Genomic DNA, 26,922 nt, shown 5'->3' on the forward strand with positions numbered 1-26,922 from the left:
CTAGAAGTTCAATTGCATTTCATGGAGTGGTTCCTCTTTGCAATTAGGTCTAGGCTTGGACGCTGAGTGTGTTTTCTTTCATGTTTCTATTTAGTCATTTCTGTGGTAAATTTTCCGTCTCACCAAAGTGTGGTTTCATCTCAGTAATAGTAACCTCTGAGTAGCCAGATTCTTTCATTTGATAAAGATAAGCTGTCTGATCATCCTTGAAGGGTTTTGACAAGTTGACCTTTGATTATTTTAATTATTCTTTCCTTTTACAGATAGCTAGTTCAAGTTAAGATATTGTCATATCTCATGTTGGGTTTACTCTCCTAGGGAGGTGATCATCATGGAAAGGGTAAATATAATCTTAAGACTTCCTGTTCATTAAATTAAAGGTGTTATTTAAAACTTTAGTGTAACTATTTAGGTTCACTTTTCCAAAAAAAAGAAAATAAGTATTTTATCATAGTAATTGGCAGTGATCTGTCCAGACTTCCGTCCAAAGACAGAATATTCAAGTTCTATCCAAATGACAGCCTGCTTCTTGGTTCTCTTTCTAAAATTTTCATTCTGTTGTCCCCAAAGGACTCAGTTAATATCAGCACCATAGTTCTCTGACACTAAGATAGCGAAGGACCATATAGCTTGAGAAAAAAAAAAAGGCAATAAATGAGAGTCTTGGGCACATTTTGTTCTCTTATACAGGCAAATCAGTTTTATTCAAGAAGTGTGTTCCAGTGGTTGGAAGTGAGCCAAGAGTTTCATTAACAATCTGAATAGAGATTTAATGGTCCTAGATAGAGAATATCAGCAAATGTTGGACAATCAATCTGTATTTCGGTTTCTCCATCTGTAAAAACAAAAACAAAAGAAACCCAGCAATACTCAATTATCTTAGAAATCTATAAATTGGCGGAGGTCTCAGATATGTTTATTAAAAGGACCTTACAACTGCCTGAAATTATCTTGTTTAGTAAAGTTTTAAAACAAATGAATACTCAACTAGTAAAGTATTGAACTGTCGATAATTTATTCAGTTATCGTTTTATTTATTTACTCACTTATCTATTTGAAAACATCCGCAGCACACCATTTAAGTGCCGGAAATTGCACAAGGTACTGTACATACAGCAGTGAATGAGGAAGACAAAGTGTTCTGGTGTAGTTTACATTCTTATTGCGGATTGGGGGCAGAAAAAAATTTAAAAGGGCAATGTGAAGAGGGGACTCGGCCTTCAGGGGATTCCTCCCTGAGAGGGTAGTAATGTTGGGCCCGGTGAAGTAACAAAGAGTGATTCAGGCAGATGACATCAAGTACATGTCTCCTAGAGAGAGAAAGGATTTATTCAGTTAAAATAGAGAAAGAAGATCAAGGAGATCTGAGTGTAGCGAATATGATAGTGGTAAGAGATGAGGTTTAGAGGTAGAAAGGAATGCATTATGTGCATAGTAGAGAACTTAGTAAAAAACTTCAGAATTATTCTAAATACAACAAAACACTTTTGGAGAGTTCAGCAGGGGTGTATCATGATCTGATTTGGTGTCTGCCGTCTAGACAATGAATTATAAAGACTCAGAATGCAAGCAAAGAGAACAGGCAGGAGGCTCCTGAAGTCATTTAAGTGAGCAGGGATGGCAACAGTGGAATTAGTAACAAGTACTTGGATTTGGGAAGAAAGGATTAAATGTCTCATAATGGTTCAGCCTGGGGGAGAGGTCAGAAAGACAAAGGAATCAAGATTACTTGCAGTTTTTGGGGGGTTTTATTTTGTGTTAACAGCAGAGTAGTGGTTGGTGGCATTTGCTCATGAAAGACAGAATTAGGAAGAGGAATAAAGCAGTGCATCAGAGTCTAGTTTTAACCCTGTTAATTTACAGTTGCCAATTAGGCATCTAAATGCTGATGTCAAGTGGATAATTCTGTATATGAATGTGGCACTCAAGGCAAGGCTAGAGGTACACATTTAGGAATAATGGCTGCATCAATGGAACTGAATGTACAGAAATGGTCAGTTAATATAGAAGAAAAGATTCAGGACAGAGTCCTGGGGATTTTCAATATTTTGAGGCTAAACTTAAAGGAAGGAACCAACTTAGGGACTTGAGATAGGGTTGAAACATGAGACTACCATGATACAGAATCCATGATAATAGCGTTTTGAGAAGAATAAATTGGATAACTATTTTCAATACTTCTGAGAATTCAATAATTTGAAAAATTTTCAAGATGGAAATTATTATTGGTTTTAATGGAGCAGGTTGGGAGGCAGGTACTGGGATAAAAACCTAAGAAGATCATGGGGAGTAGGTAAGAGAAAAGAAAAATTGTGTCGGTGAAGGGAAATAGGGGCACATTTTAATGCAACTGCATCTCCATACATCACCATTAAAGTTAAGAAACATTTTAAGGATTAATTCTTAGCCTCAGGATTCTCAGCTTATTTTTGTTTATGTTTTGGAGGCCTTTATAAAATACTTATTCAGCTTTTTTTAATGTGCAAGTAGCTGTCCTAGCCTTGGAATTTTTATTAATGAACAAGGCAAGTGACGATCCTTACCTTCCTGTAGCTTAAATTCTAGTGGGGGAGGCAAACAACAAACAATAGAAATAGTAAATACATTACATAGCAGACTAGAAGATGATAGGTGCTTTAGGAAAAAAATTAGAAGTAGAGCAGAGTAACAAGGACCTGAAGCGCTGGAGGTGCAATTTCAATAGGGCGTTCAGGTTAGGACTCATTAAGAAAGTGACTTTTGTGTAAAAAATTGGAGAAGGTGAGAGGGCGTTCAGCTGGGTCGGATCTGGAGGAATAGCATTCCGGGCAGAGGCCACCACTGGCACAGAGATGAAGCAGGAAGGGAAGAATGACTCCAGAATGAAGTGAATAAGAGGATCAATACAGAAAAGGAAAGGGGGACACAGAGACCACCTTAGGGACACTTTCCTTACTCTGAATCAAACAGAAAGCCACGAATTGCAGTTCAGAGAAGGGAGTGGTATGATCTGTCTCAGTTGACAAATAATTCAGCTACAAAATGATGGTGACTTTGATCAGAATAGGAGTGGAAGTGATGGGAAATGATGAAGTTCTGAAATTATTTTGAAAGCAGAACTCTTTCATGCGTTAGGTGTCAGTTATGAGAGAAAGAAAGGAGTCAAGGATGACTATGATATTATTGAACTAGAATTTGAGAGGATATAGTTGCCAACAGCTGTGATGGATAAAGTGGCAGGTGAAGTAGGTTTAGGAATGAGTTCTTACTGTTTGAGATGAGATATTCAAGTTGAGGTGTCAAGTGGGCAGTTGGATATTCATGCCTGGAATTTAGTACTTTGCACAGTGACTGTTGAGAGCTTTCAGAACCATGATAAACCTATTAATGCTATTTCCTCAGCTTCACTTAAAGCCTATTCAGGTAAGTCTCCCAAACACACCAGGTCGAGTTTTATGCGGATGTAAAAGCAGAGAAAAGAGTAAACAATAAATCTGTTTCTAGACCAAAAACACAACATGGGTGATGCTAATAACAAGGCAGGCTCCTCAGGCATATTTAATAGTTTCATTTACCCATGCTTAACCCCTCACTTTGGATCCAGAGGGTTGGATCCAAATCATATAGGGTATGATTTAGGGTAATATTCAGTTGAAAGTTTTTCTCCTTATAATTCGTATCAGGGGCAACATATTAAGTAAAATGGTAGCAAGAGAGAAGATTATCAACAAATAATAACACATGGTTACATAACGGATATCGTATATCATATCCTGACAATCCAAAAAAAGATGCCCTTGTCCCAGTTTATCTTTGGCAAATGCTGGTGTGTATACGTATCTCTTATAAAATATGACAAGGGCAAAGAGTAACAGGCACAGTCAATCCCATAGAACACTGCAAGTTTTAAAAAAACAAAAAGGAAAATGGGCAATGACTATACCACTGATTTGAAACACCCGATGCAATTAATGATTAACATTGCATGTTCCCTATTAGCCTGACTTGCATAAGCGCAAGGAAGAGTTCAGGGTCTAAGAGCTAATCACGAAAAATATCACTAAGCTTCGGGGTCAGTTAATTAACAGTAAAGTCATATTTTTCACAGATTAAGTCAGGCTCTTCCTTTTGACCTCATTTAATTGTTGCTTTTAAAGACCACTGGAATAACACTCTCACATACAAAAAATGTATTGAAATTCAGTGTTCTCTCAAGGTGTGATGAGACAAGAACTTAAAAACACTAGGGTGTAAGTTTAAATTGCCACAACCTTTGTGGAAAGTAATAGATATTTTATATTGTGAGGCAATACATATTATTCTATAATAATATATATGTGATAATACATATTAAGTGGCAGAGAAATAATGATAATTTTATCTTATAAAAATATGGATAATGGTGAATATATATAAAGGTATTTATCACAGAATTATTTGTAACAGTAAAAACTTGGGGCCCTACATATCCTAAATTATAGTGTTCAAACCAATTATGACAATTCATCGATATTACTTAACACTTACAAGTAAAAATATAACAAAGAATGATATAAAATGGTCTATGATTTAGAGCTGAGGGGTGTGAAAGCAGCACACAAAATTTTACATCTGAATTATGTAAGAAATATGTAAGAATCCTTATGTATACCTCTTATAGATACAGAAATGAAATATTTTAATAGTAATTATCTCTGCATTGTAGATTATGGTTTCTGATTAATTTTTTTCTTTATTTTTTTGGTTTTCCTTTTTTTTTATAATCAGCATGTAATTTTTTATAATCAGAAAAATAATTCAACGCATTCTTAGAAAATAAAGTTTTAAGCCTTTCGGCATACTTTTCTACATCCTCAATTTCTGGTCCTTTTAGAGAAGCCTAATAAACCTGGTTGTGATTTCTGTTTTCTTATTAGCCTAGTACTCATGAAGAAAAATAATTTTAGTTCTTATGAATATATTTGATGATAATTCTAGGGCCAGATGTTGCTATACTTTATATGTATACCAGGAAATGAGTTCAGATACTAAGAATTGTGAATGTTATGTTCTAAACTTTCCTGGGAAATTAGAGAATTTCCCATTTCACCTTTTAATAGTATAAAATAAATACACTTAATGACTCATATTAAGTATAAATGTTTAATTTTGTATATAGTTGGTTTATTTAGTAAATATTATATTTTGAATACAAATTAAATAGTACATGTAATACATACAAAATACATGTATAATGATATTATTTTAATTTCTATCTCCTTTTATGAGAACAATAAAGTTGTGTCCACTATGAAACATATGATATAATTTCTCAGGAAAAATGATGACTAAAAGGCTACCAAACCTTAATTTTTGAAATAAATGAAGGTAACAGCCAGGTTCAGCTATGAGGCTCTCAAATATACCAGTAGCTTCCCAGTTTTGACATGAAATTTCTGTTCATTGGGATAAGATCAAATTATCAGAGTCTGTCACTGACTCTGCCTAGGAACAAATACTTAAAACTACCTGTTGACAGATGGGCTGTGCTGATAAAGCCTATTACATAGATATTTCTGCATAATATATCTGAAGGAAAAAAGATGTTGCCAGTTTTAGTAGACAAAGGATAATTTTTCATGTCAAACAATAAGAGCATTTATTTAATAATGTAAATTAAGAAATACCTTAGTAAATACAAAATAGGCTCCCTCCAAGAGGGCTCATTTATAATTAGAAAAAGTATCCATATTTATATCTACTTTTCATAGTTAGCACTTAAAAAGAGACAAGCAATTTTATTGACTAATGACTGTGATGTTTTTATATTAAATATTTTTATTGTTCATTCTAAAATGCAAATTATTTTATCGATTTTTAAGTTGCTGTATGCCTGAGTTAGGCAGTATGGTATTTTTAAAATATTAAAAGCACCAGTTAATCAAATCCTGCCCACAAAGAAACTAACAATTGATTTGACCTTAAGTTTATCAGCATTGCCGGCCATAATTAATCCATCTGTAAAGGCAGCAACCCATCCACCTTGTATAGGTGATTCTGATTGATATCCATCCAGATGGTGACACATATCTCTAAGTGTAATCTTCAAAATCACCTGAGAGAGTTTGAATGCTTTCATACTCCTGGGTCCCACATCACATCTACTAAATTCAAATCTCTGGGAGTAAATCTCTGGGAATCAATATTTATCACACACTTCAGGTGGTATTTATACACACTAAGTTGAGTAAAAGATAGTAGATCAATATTTGGATACGGTTTTTAAGGAATGAATAAACTGTAATTTTAAAATGAAGGTGAATTATTTTCTATATTTATTTTTATTTGACTACTCATAAAATCTATGCATAAAATGTATTTTCTTTAATACTAATTCTAACAATTACAATGATTTATTAATAGGTTTTCAAATGCCTTGAGATACAGAAACACAATATGACCCTTTCCATCGGTAGACACATCTTCAAAAGACACTGTGCTAGAGACAAACAAGATGCTCTTGGTGATGCTGAGACCACCCACCAGAGAATTCCTGGATCAAAGACTCAGCCTGGCCCAGACGTGTCAGTAGTACTGAGGACATTTTTTCTGTTGTAATATGTCTGTGTCTGTGCTTATGTGCCATATCCATTAATACCGTCTGATGTTAGACATTAGAATAAGAAAAGCCTTAATATTAAAGAAATATTAAGGCTACATTTCCCCTTGCATGAATAGTAAAGATTTTCTGGGCAACTTGTCTCCCTACTCATTTTCCCGTTCCCTTAAGATTATGCCAAAATGAGTAAACAAAAGTAAAGGGAAAGAAAATCTGCCCCAAACCATGCAAAGTTGAGAAAAAAAGAAAAAAACATTTTGAGGGAGGTAAGGGAGGTTGGCATTTTAGAAAACCCATAAATCTCTGGATATTTGTATTCCTGTGGACTATTATCATTTAGAAATCCCATTAGGGCAGGGCCAATCCTAATTGATATGACATTTGATGCTAACTCACCCGCAGGTAGGTATTTAATAAATATCTTTCAGACAAGAATACCACAAAAAAACTGTTTTGTACTGTGACTTAACAATTCTTGTATTTGAGAATTACCATCTCTATAGGAATGTGGGAAATAGCACATCTCTACATTCATAAAGTACATAATTGGTTTCTTCTGGCACCCCACTCTTCAATTTTCCTTTGGAAAATCTGATGCCCATATTTCCATGCAAGCATTATTTACTTTTTGATTGAACACACAAAGTCATTTCTATTTATGAACACTTTCTTGTAATAAAATCTGGCATTTCTCATCACTACCATTTGCAGTCTACTTTTATAAAATTTAATGCATGTCAAATATGTGCATGGCCTAGAAAATAAAGAAACAAAGAAGAAACCTTTTATATATCCATAAATGTCCTGAAATGGGCTTATCAGGGAAAAAATTCTCACAATCTAGATCTAGTCTGTCAAATATTGTAGCCGTTAGCCTCATGTAGCTTTTGAGCACTTGAAATATTTAAATTCCGATGCACTATAAGTATAAAATAAACATTGGCATTTGAAGATGTGCAAAAAATTGTAAAATATCACACTAACAAAGTTTTATATTGATAACACGTTGAAGTAATGATAATTTGGATACAGTAGGTTAAATAAAATATGATGTTAATGTTGATTTCACCTTTTTTCTTTACTTGCTTATGATGTGGCTACTAAAAACTTAAATTACATGTATGGCTCACAGTATATTTATATTGGAAAGCATTGATCTAGATTTAGAAATTCACTGCTATTGTTCCATGTTGCAATTAGATTTGGCAATATTGGAACATAATTTCATATTGTTAGAAGTAGTGGGAGGGTTTTGATGAAAATCTCCTATCCACTGGTTTTAGGTAGATTAATTGGCCTAATTAGATCTAAACTGCTAAAAGGGCCCCAGAGAGGGAGGGGGAAGGAAACATGGATTCATATAAGCTTTCCAAGTCCTAGTCACACATTCCTGGTTGACTGGTTTGCTTAGCCAAGCTGAAACCGGTCTTATTGTCATGTTGGGCACATTAATTGGAGAGCAGACTAATTTGCAAGAATGCGTTAGTGTCCTTTAAAAGGTGATTTAAAATTCAAAATGATGGAACTAGCATAAAAGCATGCTTGTCTGATCACTCCTCAGAATCCATCTTGAAATCCCTACTATTTTTTTATTTTCATTGTTAGAATTCAAGTACATAGTAAAACATTTAAGATACTCAAACATTGCATTCGACACCATAGCACATGTAATTATCCTTCTGCTAAAGACAGACGGGGGTTTCTATCATCAGACACTTGGGGATTATAAGTGAAAATATAATCTGTGGGTTGAAGCAGGGTTCCACATATAGGAATGAAACATAAATATCCCTGAACATCACCAAACATATTTGTGACTGAATGAAGACATTTTGCCTTAACCCATTAGAAGTTTACAAAGAATTTAAGGAATCACCTCTACCTCTAATATAGCTGCTATAAGGCTAATAACTTATTTTTCTACTTTATACTTATGAATAATTTTACATCTGTTGTCACATTTAATCCTTACGGAGAAGAATGACATCGTTTTCATTTTGAAGACAAGGAAACAAATGCTTAGAAAAGTAATGCGTTATCCTGACCCTTGACAATGAAGTTTCCAGCTGGCTACCAAGTTCGAGTTTTATAAATTGTTAAATATATAATATTTATATATAAATATATAAAATTTATATGTGTACATTAAATTTATAATATATACATAGATATATAAAATTTATACATAAATGTTGGTACATATTCACTATTTAACAGAAATATTAAATATATGTAAAATCAAATCAGCTGTATTGTTCAGCTTCTGAGGTAGCAAGTAAACACTGAATTATTGCCCACTTAAGAACAAACCTGGGGCTTTTAGGCAAGCATGGTAGAGATTAATCATATGAAAGGAAAAAGTGAGCAGATAGTGTTATTGGAAACTGAATTTGAAAAACATAACCTTAATTTTGGAATTTACAGAATGTAAACCTAAAGATTTTCAATTTTGTTACGAATGCATAGACTTCTCATTAAATAGTGTAAATAAAACATTGTATTGCTATTTGATAAAAGGATATGAATTGGTTTTAATTTGACAATCTCACATCTTTGGCCCAAAACAAATAATATGACGAGAGCAAGAGCTCCAAGTGGTCACTTTCTCAAGTACTAATTTATCAGAAGTTCTCATGCAAAATACAGTAAACAGCACAATATTAGAAAGGGCTCAATAACATTGAATAGAAAGGAATTTTTAGAGCTAAAACAAATAATTAGCTCTGGAATTTGTTTTGTGAAGAGATTTAGGATTCTCACAGACATATTGAGCTCGATGAAGACACAGGACTCATATTCTTATGGCATCCCTGTATGTACACATGTAATTAACTTTGGTTGTCTTCTCCTGTTAATCTATCTCATGTCAACTTAATCCTTAGAGGGGAAACTTCCTCTTCCCCCACAAAATCTAACATGAATGGCTGTTTCTTTGGTCACTCATGTGTTAATATAGTCTATAAAATGTGGATATTTAGTTAAAGTTTATTGGATTAATAACTGAAAGAATAAATGGCTGAAAGGTGTACTAGTATACATAGGCACTTGGATTTTTTTTTACAGATAACACTGGTGGTTGCTGCGCTCCAACCACATGTTTCCACCGAATCTCCTCTGAGTTTGGTACAGGATAGAGCTAAGTACAAGACTTTTCCTCTGTGCCAAATGGAATCATCAATCAAAAGCTTAAACTCAGTTATGGCTTCACCAGCACCTTTGTTCTAAACCAGCAGAAAGACCCATCGATATCAGGGAGGAAATGTACTCTCAAAACCCAAAGAAATAACATTGATCTTAATAACAATTCATCCTCCTTACCCTATATTCAGCTAAAACGCTTTTTTTGGCAGTTTGTTGGCCGTACTACCATAATGCAGTGGCCTTGGATGCATAAATACTTGGTAATATAACTCAGAAGCTGAACAATACAGCTGATTCGATTTTATATATATTGAATATTTCTGTTAAATATTGAATATGTACCAATATTTATGTATAAATTTTACATATCTATGTATATATTATAGATTTAATGTATATGTATAAATTTTATATATTTATATATAAATATTATATATTTAACAATTTATAAAACTCAAACTTGGGAAATATGGGCATCAGATTTTCCAAGTTTGAGTGGGAACTAGGCTCTAATTTCACAAAGAGTAAGCTGCAGGACACACAATTTAGAATGTTGAATGCCACCATTCTTCCTTACTTATTTCATTTAACATGTGGACTTTAGACTTAGTGGCTTCAGCAGGCTCTTCTCTGCACTGCCCAGAAGTCGATCTCTTCCCAATTCCTCTCCCTCTGATTTCTGGCCTGAAGAAGGCCAATAATAGTATGTAAGGAAGTGGCATCAAACTACCCAATAAATGACTGTGTATTCTTTTTTTACAGAATTAGAATTATTCTACTATTAATTCCTACTTCAAAGGATTTCAGACCAATAATGTGTTTCTTCAATTTTCATCTACAGAGTTTTTACTTTTAGAAAAGTAAACATTTTTTAAAACAAAATCGGTAGCTTCATGCCTTTATTTATCATGTATATTAAATGCACTCAATGCTTACTAGCCTTTGGGCACATTAACACATAGCCTAGAAAAAAAGACAGACTCTGCCATCATAGTTTACACTTTGGGAATCAATACAAAAACAAATCACAGTATTAGACCTCTCCTAGGAATTTCCCTTATTTATTTCTGTCCATCATTATATACAATTAATTTCATAATATTAACAGGAAATTGTGGGTACTTGAGAAGAAGAGTCCTCTTGTTCCTTCAGGTGGAGATGAAGAGACAGGGTCCTTCACAGGAATGTAATTCCAGAAGAGAAGTCAGCAACTCAGGACACACGACATAGATAGCCTAGTCCTGGATGGTGTACACTAGACATAAAAACCTTTACGAGTTTAGCCAGTTGTTGTTTAGGGCCCCTTTAGGCAAAATACACCTCGATAGAGACTTTCTTGGCTCTAAAATAATTTCTTGAATCAAAGATACTGTTAACTGTAAAATGTGTTACCAAATTAAACGCAGGTAAAAGATAAATTTCTAAAACAAATATTAAAAAGAAAAACTATAAGTGAGACCAAGTCTGAGTTTTGGAGTTGGATATCTAGTTCTTCATGTTATATTACCTTCTATAATAATTTAATAATTTTATATATTGCTACCATCTCAGTATTTCTGAGGTTCACTGAGTAAAACACCTATTTAGAGGTAAGCTGTATTACTCTAAATTTTGTTACTTCTATCCTGCTGAGAATGGCAAGATACTTTTACCTTTTTATAATATTTCAACCAAGCTGCCTGATTTAAAACAACAAAGAACAGAACATTCACTCACCCACCAGTGTGTGTGTGTGTGTGTGTGTGTGAGAAAGAGAGAGAGAGAGAGAGAGAGAGAGAGAGAGAGAGAGAGAGAGAGATTGTGTGATTGTGTTGGAGTCTTAAAAATACTTTAGAGGAAAAAATACCAGACACTAAATTACTAGATAGTGGCAAATACCTAGTTATTCTTTCTCATCTTCCTCTTTTGTGACTGGGCTCACACCAGTTTCTTTCATTGGGATCAATCTTGTTTTTAAGGGAGTCAAAGCTCTACTTCAACTCTAAAGGAATTTGTTTTAAGCCAACTACCTGATTCATGGCCCTCTGACTTTATCTCACAATTTATGAATAGGATTTTGTATTCTTACCAATATCTCTTTTGACTATCTCATGTCCCTGAGTCCCAGTCTTAATAGTATACTCAGTAGTACAGTTTTCCAGCCCTGGGACTCTGCTTTGTTTTGCCTTGACCTATTTTCTCATGGACTAGAGTTCTGATCCTCAACCCAAGCCATATAACTATGGCTCTCTTCTGTTATATTCCTATTACAGGGTCTATTCAAAAGTTACTATGCCTGAGAATTCTTCCTTGACTCTCCCTGGGAAACATTTCCCTTGAAATTTGTATTTCCTACCCCCACTCCAGCTGCAACTTTGCTTCAAGGATTGGTTCCTCTCCCACCTTGCAGACTGGGGCGGCCAAGCAATCACTACCAAACGACAATGCCCTTCTATGGAGCTTCTGTCTTAACAGTCTATGTGTTTTAGACATGATCTGTCCCAAGGAATTCGAAGGGCAATTGCAAGTTTGTTACCCTTATGACTAGGGAATAGGATACCTCTGAGCTGCACCATGACTGTAATGCTAATGTTTGTTTCCTCACAGTACTATTAGGAACTCAGTGAATACAGTGGCTAAGCCGGGGACTTCCAGATGTTTGGATTTAACTACTGACTCCAAACTTCATTAGTTTAGATATCATTACAACCATTATTTCCTTCATCTGAAAATTGATATTTGCAATTATTTTATATAATTTCCGAAAATCTTAAATGAGATAAAGCATGTATTTAGCAGAGTCTGACACATTACTATTATTTTTATTCTAATTAATTTGGGTCTCCATAATGGAGAAACTACATTACTATATCATTATATCCCTAAGCCATATTTCAGTTTGCAGAATCCCCAAATCCCAACACGCTGACCCCCCAACTCTTAGATTAGTACAGCATGTTGATTTTTCTGGGTATTTTCCCCAAACAGTGAGAATTTCATGAGTATCACATGTGTAATGTGATGATCTCCATCCAGCTGTGGCTCCTGAGAAAACAGCACCATCCTCTTAGAGACGCTGGCAAGGAGGAGGATGGCTGTAGATATACATGGGTAGGGGCGTGACTGTTTCAGACATAATTTAGAGTCTCTGCCTGCAGCTCTCCAGTCCTCCGCTACATCTCTTACAGTCACTGTGCCATCCTCAGGCTGTCATTCTTTGCTTACCTCTGGACAACCACATTTCTCTGATGGGCAACTCCTCCTGGGTCTCTCCTGCTTCCCTCTCTGAATTGTGAGGAACACTCTTCTTCTTTTAAGCCCAGCTCTTTCAGAGGAGGATTATAGAGCAGAATGGTTTATTTTACCACAATTTTCCTTTTCGGAGGATACAAGCACCCTAGTATGGGCTGAGAAAAGGGGCAGGTAGGTGAGCACAGCCTCGACCCTCAGGCTCAGTCTGGCAAGCCTTTTAGACTCTTTCCTACCCACAAAGAATTTCCTTCAGAGAACCCATTACCCCTATCTGCGATCTTGTTTAAAGTTATCATTTGCATACCCTCTTGCCTCTGGTCTATCAGACAACTGTCTTTGTATGAATGTCTATGTAGGAACTGTATGAATCTCAATGTCTAATGTGATTTAATCACATAACTTTTAGGGTCCATTCAATCAGGAATGTAGCTGTTTTCCAAATGTTCTATGTTAGTAAGAGAGTTGTCTGACCAGAGTGAAATAAACCCCTTTATAATGAAAAAAAATTGGTAAACAACACATATAGGATCACTGTCTTCAGCTTACATTCTAGTGGAAAAGATAAAAAATAAAATAATAAATAAAGTAATTACAGATTGTGATAAGTACTATGCAGAAAATCAACAGGGCATTATACAGCAAGCATCAGAAAAAGACTGAGGATACAACATTTGAGCTGAGACTAAAGATGAGAGTGAGCCATCCTCATGAAGAGTGGTAGAAGAGCAATGTACAACCATTGACGAGCTTTGAGCAGAAAGTGACATCTTTTAGTTTACACTTTAGAAATCATTTTGGCTGTGTGAGAGAAGGGATTGGAGATAAGTAAGATAAGAGTAAAGGCTAGTTAGGAGACTGTTGCAGGATTGTAGGAGAAAGATAATGGTGGCTTAAGCTCAGATGTGACAATGTAGAGGGAGAATAGGAATAGATTTAAGGGTTTTTTTAGCATTTTATTTTATTGTTAGTTTCAAGTATACAGTACATTGGTTAGATGTTCATATAGTTTATGAAACAATCCCACCCCACCTCCGATTACTCTATCACCCATCTGGATCTACACATAGCCATTACATTACTGCTGACTGCATTCCCTATGCCATGCTCCCCATCCCTGTGACCATCTCTCAAATACTAATTTGTACTTCTTTAACCCTTCACCCCTTTCTCCCAGCCCCTAAACCACCCTCTTCTCTGTCCATCACCAAATTGTCCACTATATTTGTGAGTCTGTTTTTGATTAGTTTGTTTTTTACTTCTTTAACCCTTCACCCCTTTCTCCCAGCCCCTAAACCACCCTCTTCTCTGTCCATCACCAAATTGTCCACTATATTTGTGAGTCTGTTTTTGATTAGTTTGTTTTTTTCCGTTCCTTAGATTCCACAAATAAGTGAAATTATATGGTGTTTATCTTTCTCTGTCTGACTTATTTCACTCGGTCCATCCATGTCATTGCAAATGGCAGGATTTGATTTTTTTTTTTATGGCTGAGTAATATTCCATGGTATATATGAAATGAAGGTAAAACCTATAGGATATGATGATGAGTTAAATGTAGGGAAAGAAGGGAAATGAAGAGTGAAAGATGAATTGAAATTGTCGTAGTAGGTAATTGTCATTCACTAAGATGGAAAATATTGGGTGAGAGACAGGATTGGGGACAGGGATCAAGAGCTCTGTTTTGGATGTATTATGTATCACATGCCAGTAGACATTCCTCTTGCATGAGCACCCATTTCAGTTATTCTTTCAGAAGTCTGTAACTAGTAAACTTTAAAAATCTTGGCATGTCTTTGATTCTTAATTTCTATTAAAACATATCGTAATTTCACCCTCACATTTGAATGTCTGCCTGGTTATTGAACCCTAAAATAAAGTTACTTTCCCTTAGAAGTCTGATGTCATCTTGGTCTTGTTCTAGTATTAATAATCTGCTTTTGTTAAGCTGCTTTTGTTTATGATTTTTTCCTTTTATCTTTGTATTCTTCACTTCTGTATCAAAATGCTTTACATAGATGTGGGTTTAAAATAATATGCTTAGCCTTGTACATACTTTCAGTCTAAGAATTTATCTTTTTTATTTCTGGATAATTTTTATTTAATAGCTCTTTAAATATTGCCTCCTTCAATTCTTTCTTTTGTTTCAATCCGAAGGTACATCAGAACTTTGGATACTCTGCCATGATAATCTTTGTGGAGGCACTCTGGGAAAACTCATTGGCTTGATTTTCAAGCTCTCTAATTTATTTTTCAGCTGTGTCACTATTAACTTATTTTTACCTAGTTTTTCTTTAATTTAATCTATTGTAATTTTCATTTTTGAGACCTCCAGTTGGTTCTCTTGCATGACAGCACGTTCTTTTTTCATGAGTGTGCTCTTTCCTCTGCTTGCTCCATTAACTGTTTGTTCTAGTCTAAGCACCTGTGTTTATTGATTCTATTGTTTTGTTTTTAAGCTTAGTTTTTCTCAGTGCTTGGTGATTCTTGATCGCGTGTCCATCCTGGAGGTTGTGATTTCCTGTTAAACAGAGTTTATATGAGTCTATGGGAGAGTCTGCTGAGAAGCTTTTCTGGCTAGAGAGGAGGAGTAGGAGACATGCTTCCTGGCACTATACCTGGGCAGCTAGTCTTCTGGATATGGATATTTTCCATTTCTTCTAGCCATTGCTAGCACTCTAATGTGGCCATATCTCTCTGACCCAAACTCATACAAATCTATCACTACTTGGAGAAAAAAATCCCCATTGCAGCTGCTTGGTCCAGATTGTGACAGTGTTGATTCACTTGGCTGCTCTTGCTGAGATATTCCAATCAACTTTCTATTATTTCCCTAGGTTACCTCCTACTCTCAGTATTCAACAACTGCAATCCTATCTGCTTGCAATCTTCTGGGATTCCTAAGAGTGTTCTCTTTGTATGTTCCCTTTTTTATTTTTAAGCACATTTGTACATGATTCCTTTGTTTAGTTAATAATATCTGCCATTTTAAGAAATTTTATGTGGAAGAGAACAACTTAGTTCATGCTCAGCCCACTATATTGATGAATAGGGTATTTGTTCACCACACAAACAGAGATATTTGTAAGCACATGCATGTAGAAACCTGAGTATGGGACAGGGGGCCCTGGACTAGAGGTTTCGATGTTCAGATGAGAAAGCCAGCAGCACAAAGAGAATACTAAAAGATGTAGGGCTAGGTGAATCACTGAAGGAAAAGAGTATAACTAGGAAAAAAAGAGGGCCTAGAAGTGAGAGAGCATAGATTTGTTTAAAAATATATGTTGATATCTGTTGAATAATGTCTCTATTTTGTTAAATCATGTCAGGAGAAGTATTAATAAACAGGAGCGTTCTTGAATTAGGGATAATTAGAAAAATGAGAATATCCTACTGAATAACTTTACCAACTTTTATCTATAGAGTTATGAGATTTTCCTCTGCCTTTGGCTATTGTTGGAGGACCCAGTATCTGAAATTCTGCTGTGTACATGGCACAATGACCATAATGTACATTGAAGGTGTTAGAGGTTTGTTTGCCGTAGATTCAACAAACAGCTGATCCTAACTTGCTAGTAATAGTTCTCCGATTTAGTCTTTTCCTCTACTTAACCAGTAGCAATTTCCATGCTAAACATTTTAGAAAGAAGTCACCTGAGAGAGAAAAATAGACATTTGTCTGCACTGCATTTGGAAAAAGGGTGTTGTGCTCTCCTGTGATTTTAAATACTGAAGTTATTCTTGCTCCAGGCAACCTGAAATTCCCTTTCCCACAAGCTTCACACATGCACTGTCTCACTTGTATGTAGATTGTTTACCTATTCAAAAAATTGCTTGCCATGGCAACCCTTGTCTGCATGACAGGCAGTTATAATTTGCTTGGAAAAACTGCAACAAAGTGTCATTTTTTATAAACTCTTTACAACAAAATATTTTCTTTTTTAGTGATTTCCAGTGACTTTGTTGTGGTTGCATGGTCTTTGCCAAAAAATCATTTATAGGTGAAAATAATTATTAAAGAAACCCATACACTTGCTCAGCATTAGCAATGGGTAGTGTTGGGATTATGATAGCATCTCAAAACAGGAATTTAATTGATTTTCTGATTATCTCTTTGGTGCTAAAAAAGCAGTATTCAAATAATACTTGCCTGAACCAAGAATTCCTCCATTAAAAACAAACAAACCAAAAAACGTGCTTTGAATTGAAGTACTGTGAGGTATGGGGAGAATATAGAGCCAAAAATAAATTCAACCCAATCTGAACCCTACTCTGTGCCCCTGGGTATGTGTTCCATTCAGAAAAATTCAAAGATAGTTCCAAAAAACCTGTTACAGCATTGTGCGGCTGGTGCTAACAATAGCAGTCAAGAGATTTTGTGTGATCATGAACAATTATTTGCATGAATACATCCACAGATTCACTGAATCGCCTGCCAAAAGGCAGCGAATGTCGGACAATACTGCCATATTTTAAATTCAAATATTGGTATTTCCGTGATATTTATTTCTGTGGCATAAACATGTTTGGATCAATATGCTCCTTGTCACTAGATGTGTAATTCAAGCACCCCAAAGCAGTAACAAGTGCAACTTTACAAAATAATTGCTCACTATTCTCCAAATCAGATTATTAATCTACACTTGGCATCCAGTGAGTGCAAAATGTATTATGCAAATGAGCCTGGTGCACCAGGCCCAGAGCGGGGATGGAATTAGCTTTAGGCTCAAGTGAATCTGGCCAGGACTGAATGGTGGGGGAATATATGATCCAGAGGATTAATTATTCTTAGATTTACAATAGATGTTTCTTCTAAATGCCCATCTTCAGCTTCACAACTAGTATAAAAGAGACTGGTGAAAAGTTTGCTTAAAGAGATTTTGAAAAAGCAAGCTTTTTGATACTTTTACCTTTTAAATTTTGGTGACATTTGAGATTTTCTTTGCTGTCATTTGTTTTTTAAGCTCAAGGCATCATTTCAGTAAGTTTCAAAGATTAATATAAATTTAGATGACTAATTCTTTAGTATATTACACATAGTATAAGAAATTTGTTACTTGTATAATATTTTGGCTAAGCTTTAAAATGGATCAGCTACAAATTTGGGGCTGCCTTTCTTAACTTGTATTTTCTAGGCAAAAATACTCTGTAAGCTTACTTTATGCAAGTTTTGCATCATCCTGTGTTCCAGATCAAAAACTGATTGAGAATAGATTTGAGAACCGGGCTTGGATCTAAATGCTTTTAAGTCTGAAGAGGTCAGGAATAAAATTTTTACTGCTTCCAGGTTAGGTTTAATTCAGAACCCATGAGCAAAAATAAAATTCAGTGGATTAAAAATATGGTAAATAGTACTAGATAAGTGAGTGAATATTGTAGACAAAGAAGTTGAGTCAATGATCAGGCTAGGACACTCTTATTTAAGGAATATTGTGAAAAAAACAAAACAATAAAACTAGTGGCCACAGCTAGATACAACCCAAACAAAAAAGTATGGGACCGGAAAGAACAGAGGGCAGACTCTGACTCAGATATACTGAATCAATAACAGACCTTGGGTTTGAAGAATTGCTGTGGCATTTAAAACTTGTTTGAGGCAAGACAGGACCCAAGAAGGTAGTTAAAATTAATGAGAGAAACAAAATGGTGACTAAAACAGAGGAATTACAGAACCAGATTCCATTGTGCAGGGGGAGATTGGTCAGAGTTATTAATTGGGCTAAGCGTCTTCAGGGTCCTAGGTTTTGGAACAGAAAATAAAAGTAAAAATTCATAGCTTACCAAGTTGCCTCAGATTTCATTATCCTAGTGTGGAGGGTCGTTTTCATGTAGTGTCTTTCTCTTAGGATTCTCAACTGATGCTGCTGTGCTAATGTTAAAAACAAGTAAATAACTATGTTGAATATTGCTAACAAGTGGAATATGATAAGGACAAAAAGGTGTCCCAGTGTATTTAGCATCATGTTTAAAAGTAGTTTCTGTTGAGTGATGGGAGCAGAAGCTAGACTGAATTAGAATGACAGGAGAACAAATATAAGGAAGTGGAGAAGTCAGGAAGAGTAGTTTGCTGTAAAGGGGGAGCAGGGAAATGGTATGATAGAAGGACAAAATGAGGGCTTCTGTAGAGGTTTGTTGGCATGGTTTTTAGAGTGAGAAACAGGTTAAAAGCAACTGAGTGTGGTCCATTCCAGAAAGAGATATTGCTGATCGAGCTTAGAAGCGGCCAGACTGAGCTGGTGAATGGGCTTAGAATCCAGGATCCTAGTAGGGGAACTTTTCTTGACAGGAAGAAAAACTCTCGCTTAGTTGTATCAAGGAAAAAAAGATCTAAATTTTGTGCATTTTGTGTAGTTGTGGGTAGACAAGAAAATGCTACCCTATTTGTTTCTGTTTTTTTAAAGCAAGAATGAATCTGATTGGGATGGAAAAGTTGATGTAGGACTTTTGAAGAAAGAGGAGAAATTATGAAATTGTCATCTTGGAAAGCAAGGATGAAGTTAGTATACAAAAATTGTAGTATTCCTGAACCAAGTTGACAGCTTATCTGAAATCCGAGATAATAAATGTAAAATGAAATCAAACTGCTGCACTAGGTCATTTTTCTTTCTCTCTCTTTTTTATTTATTCGTTCTTTTATTCAACAGATAGTTTTTAAGCATATGCTAGATATCATGCAACGTTTCAGGTGCTGGTGCTGTATCAGTGAAAAACAAAAAAAATATTAAGTAAAAACACAAAACAAAACTAAACAAAAACAAAAACTATCCTTATGGAGCTTATACTCTAATGAAAGGAGACAAAATTAAATAGTAAGTAAAATAAGTGCTATGATCTTGTGATAAGGCTCAGACCTAAGTCTGGCTGTTCTATAGTTCTTATGGAATACTTTTTTGTATTAGCCTCACTTGTAACTCAAGTGTTTTCTTTACTACTTTTTTTTTTCTTTCTCATCACTTTTAACTTATACAAATTTATTTCTAAACTGAAAGGTAGACTATAATCAATAAAAAAAATGCAACACAATGTTAAAATTAGACTCTAATTTAGTTTCAATTAAGTCTCAAAGGCTGAGAATATAGTTTTTAGCAACCACCCCGAGGTTTCCAAGTGAGAGAACAGATCTTTATGTAAAAATTGCCAAGAAGGTATCTCGAAAGCTAGTTTTGTGATATCAGCCTAACACTTATCTCAAATGTGTAAAATGGTTGAGATTGAAGAAGGGACCTGATGATGACTTAAAAAATATGTTCACCCAATAAAGGAAGGCTTCCTAACAGAGGCCAGGCTACCTTAAGCGGGAAGAGATTTTATGCACCAAGTAGGGATTTATTTTGAGAAATAATTTCAAGTACTCAAGCTTTTTCTCTCCTCCATCATGGGGGTTTGGGGGCATCATTCTGACACCTTGATATGTGTTAAGCTATTTTTCTTTAAGTACTTCAAGAGATGGTTTTCGTTTATTCAAGGCTGGGGACTCAGAGCACATCTGTGCATTTTATACTCTTAGGCTTGACTTTTATTCTGGATCCAATCTGATTCCTCCACTTTACTATCTATGAGCCCTTAGAAAGAGTTACTTAATTTGTCAATATCTCATTTTCTTCATCTGTAGAATGAAGATAATGAGGGTGTCTATTCTATTGGATTGTTAGAAGGATTAAATTATTTAAACATGCAGAATGCTTAGAACATTCTCTGGTATCACAAGTGCTCAATTATTCTTAGCTAATAATTCATATCATATGAAGCATATGATGTACACAAGCTTTACAAATTATCATGTTTTCTATCCATGTGAAGAAAAACAAGCAGAATTTGGAAATTTTTAAACGATAATCATATACTAACTTTCACAGATTTTCTAAAATCGATCATACTTTGTTCAGAGTAAAGCTAGGTGGTAAATTCAGTCTGAACATCAATTCATTTATGAACAGTTTTCCTTTAATTTTAGAGTCTGGAAGATTTATGTTCCATAATTTTATTCATTTGCATTTTCTGTGAATAATTTTCTTGGATCAATACTGTGTAATGTTTTGAAATTACACAAGTTAAAACAATAAACTGATATTACCAATTATTTGTGTAACTTTTCAAAAATGCTTCCACATTAAATTCAACAAGTAAACTCTTGGTGTTTTCTCTGTGTTAAGGTTCATGAGAAGCACCATAGGTATGTTAGATGGAAAAGGCAGAGTTGCTGGTTCTCTAGCAATTTATCAGTTATTATATTTGATCTTCAACATTGTTAAGAAAAAAAGCTGGGTCTATGGCCATGCCACCCTGAATGTGTCCGATCTTGTCTGATCTTGGAAGCTAAGCAGGGTTGGGACTGGTTAGTACTTGGATGGGAGACCACCTTGGAATACCAGGTGCTAGGCATTTTAAAAAAAATAAAAAGATGGGCATTTCATAAACAAGGAGACAAAAGGTTTTAAAGTAATAAATATATACGGTTTGTGGAAGAATTTGTGACTCTTAACTGATCACGATCCATTTCAATTTTCCCAGAGTCAATATAAAATATCAGCTGTGGCATTCCGTGGTGAGAAATGTGCCATGGGTAAAATAAGGAATTCAGAAGAACAAACAAATTATTACTACAGTCATATTACTGCTCCTACTACTGCTACTACCACTATTTCAGAGTAACGTTTTCATCATGTACCTCGCAAGTCTCCCACTCAAGTACACCCAATGCATATGGAGCAATTCAAAGTTACTTGCATTGATCCTAAAAAATAAAATATTTCTAAATTATATAAGGAGACCAAAAATCATTCGTGAACTATATAATGTTACATGATGTCATATATATACATATATGTATGTATGTATGTATGCATATATATAAAATCACCACCACTCATCCTAAAAAAGTTTTGAATTTTTGTTCTTTCTTCTTCCCCCTTAAAAAAAAATTTCTGTTCTTAAAATAAGAAAATTTGGAAATCAATTCTACCCACGGCACATTTCTCAACATGGAATGACACCTGACAAGTTATAAACCATACAGGTCTAACTGTCTGGATTCTTTGAGGATTTTTTTAAAGTTTTATTGAGATATAATTGTTATACAAAACCTGAACATATTTAATATCTACAACTTGAGTTTTGACATATACATATACCTGTGATATCATCTACATAACTACCACCGAGGTAAACGTATCCATCACCTGGAAAAGTTTCTTGGTTGTCCCCCTTGTCTTGTGGTGAGAACACTTAACATGAAATCTATTATCTTAAAATTTTGAGCTCATATTATATTGTTAACTATAGTCATTGTATTTGTATAGCAATTTGTTAGATTATATTCATAACATATAACTGTAACTTTACATCCATTAAACAACACTCTCCATTTCCTGCTTCCCCATTCCCTGGCAACGATCATTTTATTCTCTCCTTATATAATTTTGATGATTTTAGATGTAGCATATAGCTGGATTCATGTTCTATTTGTCATGTGATTGACTTATTTCACCAACAATAATGTCAGGCCTATTCATCTTGTTACAAATAGTGGTATTTTCTTTATCTTGAAGGCTAAATAATATTACATTGCATATATGTACCACATTTTTTTATCCATTCATCTGTTGGTCATCATTTGGGTTGTTCCCATATCTTGGCTATTGTGAATAATGTGCAATGAACATGGGAGTGGTGTATGAATATCTCTTCACGATGCTGATTTCAATTCTTTTGGATATATATTCAGAAATGAGATTGCTGGATCATGTCATAATTCTATTTTTAATTTTTTGGGGGAGTCTGCATACTGTTTTTCATAGTAGATACATCATTTTACACTCTCATCAATAGCATACAGAGCTTTCAGTTTCTCCACATCCTTGTCAACACTTGTTATCTTTTGTTAGCCTTCCTTTATGTTAAAGACAACTTTATGAGCAGAATCTATTAGATGGGAAACATGACGGTCTTCTGGATTTGTCTGGTTGACATGGGAGAAGGTTCTCAGCAAAATAGGCTGCTGTAAATCTGTCTTGGTTTAAAGCTAAGGAATTCAATCTAGTAAGAATGAAACTAGCTTAAGGAGAACAACTAGAAATTTTAATAGAGTTATTTACTGACAATGAAATGTGGTATCAACATTTCTTCCTTAGTTATATGAGATATCATTGCAAATGCGCTTGCTTGGTGGTGGGGGTGTGGTGAGGGAGAATCATATTCTAGGATGCCATTTTAAAGAAATAAAATAATTATAGCTAAACACTAGTCATTCATTGTTTTGCATTAGGCATCATGCAAAGAAGAATGATGCTTTTATATATTTTTTTTGTTTTTCAATTTTATTAACCAACATAGCTATAGTTTGAAAGGTCTTTAAATTTCCTACATTGTAAAAAGAACACATTTCAAGACTTTCCATTGATTTGTTCAAGAGTTTCTAATTTTAAAAATGTCATTTAAAAATCTATTTTCGGCACATCTCATCTAGAGAAGAGTCCTTGATATTACTTTTTCAAACTGATATTTTATAAAAGAAATGATTAATTAAAATAAATGACCTTATTTTGAGCCATTTCATTCAGCATCGTTGCCTACAGTAAAAGTGAACTGTAAGCTGATTGATGAGTTTCAAAACGATTAATTAGCTATAGAATCTTACAAGATCTTGAGAGAAGGATTTTTTTTCAAAAAGTATATTTGATAATATAAGCAACATAATTAAAAGGAATTTATCCAAACCTTACTTTTGTATGGCATGGAAAATTCATCCATGTTCAGTATCTAATACATGAATTACAAGTAACTGTAGTTTAAAACTCAGTAACATTTGAGGGAGATAATTTTTTTTCTATTTTTCTGTTGAGATTTGGGTAGCACACAAGAAGACTCAAGAGTTACTATTTAGAAAGTTAGTACTTCCACACTAATATGGGGGAGGATGTTTAACAAACACTCAAGGAAACTGTTAATCACTACTGTAATATTGTGGTAATAAAGAGGCTCTTTTGCTCTGATGCTGCTTGATCTGCTTGAAAGATAATGATAACATTTTAAATTAAGGGCACAATCATAAATGCTTTATTAATATTTATTGAATGATTCCATTTATTGAATGAAGATGTAGTTGCATTCTTTAACAACTTTTTATAATGCATGTTATCAAATACTTTGGCAACATTTTCTTAATAAATGATGCTATAATAAGCTTCCATAATGTTGCTATAACACAGCTGTTGTTAATTAAAACAATACATGCACTTGCTTAATCCATTCATTTAGATTATTAGTATATAAAGCATATTAAAATGACCAATGTAATTTTTTAAATAGTCATTATTTGGATGAACCTTTAGCTAAAATGACTTTTCTTCACTCTCACAGACATCTGTAGTTTTTACATCTTGAAAACAAAATAAGAGAAAACTTAGGTCACCAAATGTTTGGTTGCATTACTAAGTTAATAATGTATGCACATTAGTTGGTTACCTGCTCTGTGTGTACCAGACCTGTTTCCTGAAAACAGCACAGAGGGGCACAGGAATTGTTTTATGCTCATGACTTTGGTCTTAATCTGCTTTCCTAATGTCCAAGGAGTGCTCAAAAACTGTAAACCTCATCATTTTCTTGCCCTCACAGAATATTATACCATTTGAAGATACAGCTTCTCCCAGAAGACTATGCTCCCTTGGTCAATTAAGATCTTCCCCCCTTGATAAATTAAGGTGCTGTCCCTTGTCCATACAATGACATCTATTTGTGGAACCTATTACATAATTAATGAAGTTTGTAGATGGTAAAGTTTTATATTGTGGGACTTTCAGCTTTGATCTAAGAGAGGAGAGGAGGCATCTGAAAAATGCAAAGGAAAGAGCTTGCAGAAATGACTGACTCAGCCGATTAAAGTCCATTCCTAACTGCCCTTCCCCCGCTCCCCACCCCCAGGACTCTCCAGCTAACATGTTTTCCCATAGCTACCTCCCCCACCTCAAGGACTCTCCAGCTAACATTGTTGATTCATGGCTTGCTTTCCTTATCTCTGTAGCTGTGTACGGATAACAAGGCTGCATAAAACTGCCTGTTGTGTTACAATTGGGGCTCAGCCTTTGCATAGGAATACACTAAGCAGGTGCCGGCATTAATAAGTGCTGCTTCCTGCGTATAGCTTCAGTGTCCCGCCTCTCTGTTGGAGAATCCTATGACAGTCCGGATAATACCAAGGTCACAAGTTCTACAAGACCAATGACCTACAAGACTAGCGGTCTGGAAATTCTTCCCCCATTGCAGCCACCTACCCAAAGCTCCCCCTCCCCATCCTGAGTCATGAAGCACATGTGAAACCCCAGACAAAGGAATCACGCAGAGGTATATAAACTGTAATAAATCTCACCAAAGAGAGCTCGTGCTTTGGTGTTGCCATGCCGCATGCACTCCACCAGCAATAAATTTTCCTTCCTCTAACAAAGTTGTCTGAGCATTCAATTTCCTCCATCAGTGTTGCTTCCTGCAACAGATCTTACAGAACTGTTTTCTCCATCCCCCCCACCCCCGCTTTTTGTTTTGCATCATTATAGCCTTTCAAATAATGTTTTCAATGGCATCAGCCTAACAAAACCTGAATAATATAGCAGGGAAAACAGAAATTTTCCTAATAAAGTCATTAAAAGTAATTATTTCTTGATTAGTATGTATATTATTACACTATGTTATGTTTTTTATGGCAATTTGCTCTGGCTGCCATAACAAAATAACATAGGTTGGGGACTTCGACAGAAATTTATTCTCTTACAGTTCTAATGGCTGGGAAGTCCAAGATCACATTATTGGCAAATTTGGTTTCTGGTGGGAGCTCTCTTTCTGTTTTTTTTTTGTTTGTTTGTTTGTTTGTTTGTTTTTTTTGATGGCCACTGTGTCCTCAACATGATGGAGAGAATAAGCTCTCTAGGGTCTCTTCTTATAAAGACACTAATCTTATCGGATTAGGGCCCTGCCTTTACCACCTCATTTAGCTTATTTACTTTCTAAATATTCTATCTCCAAATATAGTTATATTAGGGGTTAGGGCTTCAATGTATAATTTTGGGGGTAGGGGGCACAATTCAGGACATAGCGGTATGGTTACATACAGAAGCAAATAGGACACATAAATATTTTCTTAGTCCTAACATTTTCCCATGAGCATCTTTGAAGGGATTTTAAAAGTTCATATTCTGAAAGACACATCTTAATTAATGAAAACAATAGTTTCTTAAGTTCTATGTGAAATAAGTTCAAAATTTATCAAAATTTTACCCCGTTGATAATTGAACTTCTACTTCATCCCAGACAGATTTGAGTGCTGATAATACAATGGTGAATAAGACAGAAAGGTTCCTGCTTCCATGGAGCTTACATTCTAGAGTGGAGAGAGACGATAAATTAATATATAAGTACATAAAAAAAAAACATGTGATAGTGATAACTGCTGTGAAGAAAAGATGATACTATAACAGAGACAATGCAATGAGCTACTGTAGATTGTATGGTTTGGGGCACCTGAGGAGGTTACAGTATGTTGACAAGAAGAAGATGGCTATGTGAAAAGTATCCCAAGCACTAATAATAACAAATAAGTAAAAAAAAAAAATTGAAGGTTACTTTCATTTTTTATTAAATAAAAATGATTATTCACAAATAAGAAACCCTACAGCAAGTATCGACATACTCATATGTATAGACTTGGCAGTTCACATGACATAATTCTTTCTATAGAAAACCATAAAGCAGCACTAAAAAAACTATTGAAAACAATAAAAAAGCTGCAGGATACAAAATCGACCTCCAAAAATCCATTGTATTCCTATAATTAACAATAAAATTTTAGAAAAAGAAATTTTAAAAATATATCTATATTTTTGCAATTGCAACAAAAAGAATAAAGTACCTAGGAATAAACTTAACAAAGAATTTGAAGGTCATATACTCTGAAAACTACAAGACATATTAAAAGAAATTGAAGGAGA

The 26,922-nt window shown here is 34.7% G+C and overlaps 1 pseudogene; it reads left to right on the forward strand.

Moving 5' to 3' along the window:
* The first annotated feature begins 21,211 nt into the window (after positions 1-21,211).
* LOC118600520 lies at positions 21,212-21,328 on the forward strand (annotated as a pseudogene).
* Positions 21,329-26,922: the final 5,594 nt, after the last annotated feature.

Source organism: Rousettus aegyptiacus, unplaced genomic scaffold, assembly GCF_014176215.1.
Source record: "Rousettus aegyptiacus isolate mRouAeg1 unplaced genomic scaffold, mRouAeg1.p scaffold_m13_p_3, whole genome shotgun sequence".
Lineage (NCBI taxonomy): Eukaryota > Metazoa > Chordata > Mammalia > Chiroptera > Pteropodidae > Rousettus > Rousettus aegyptiacus.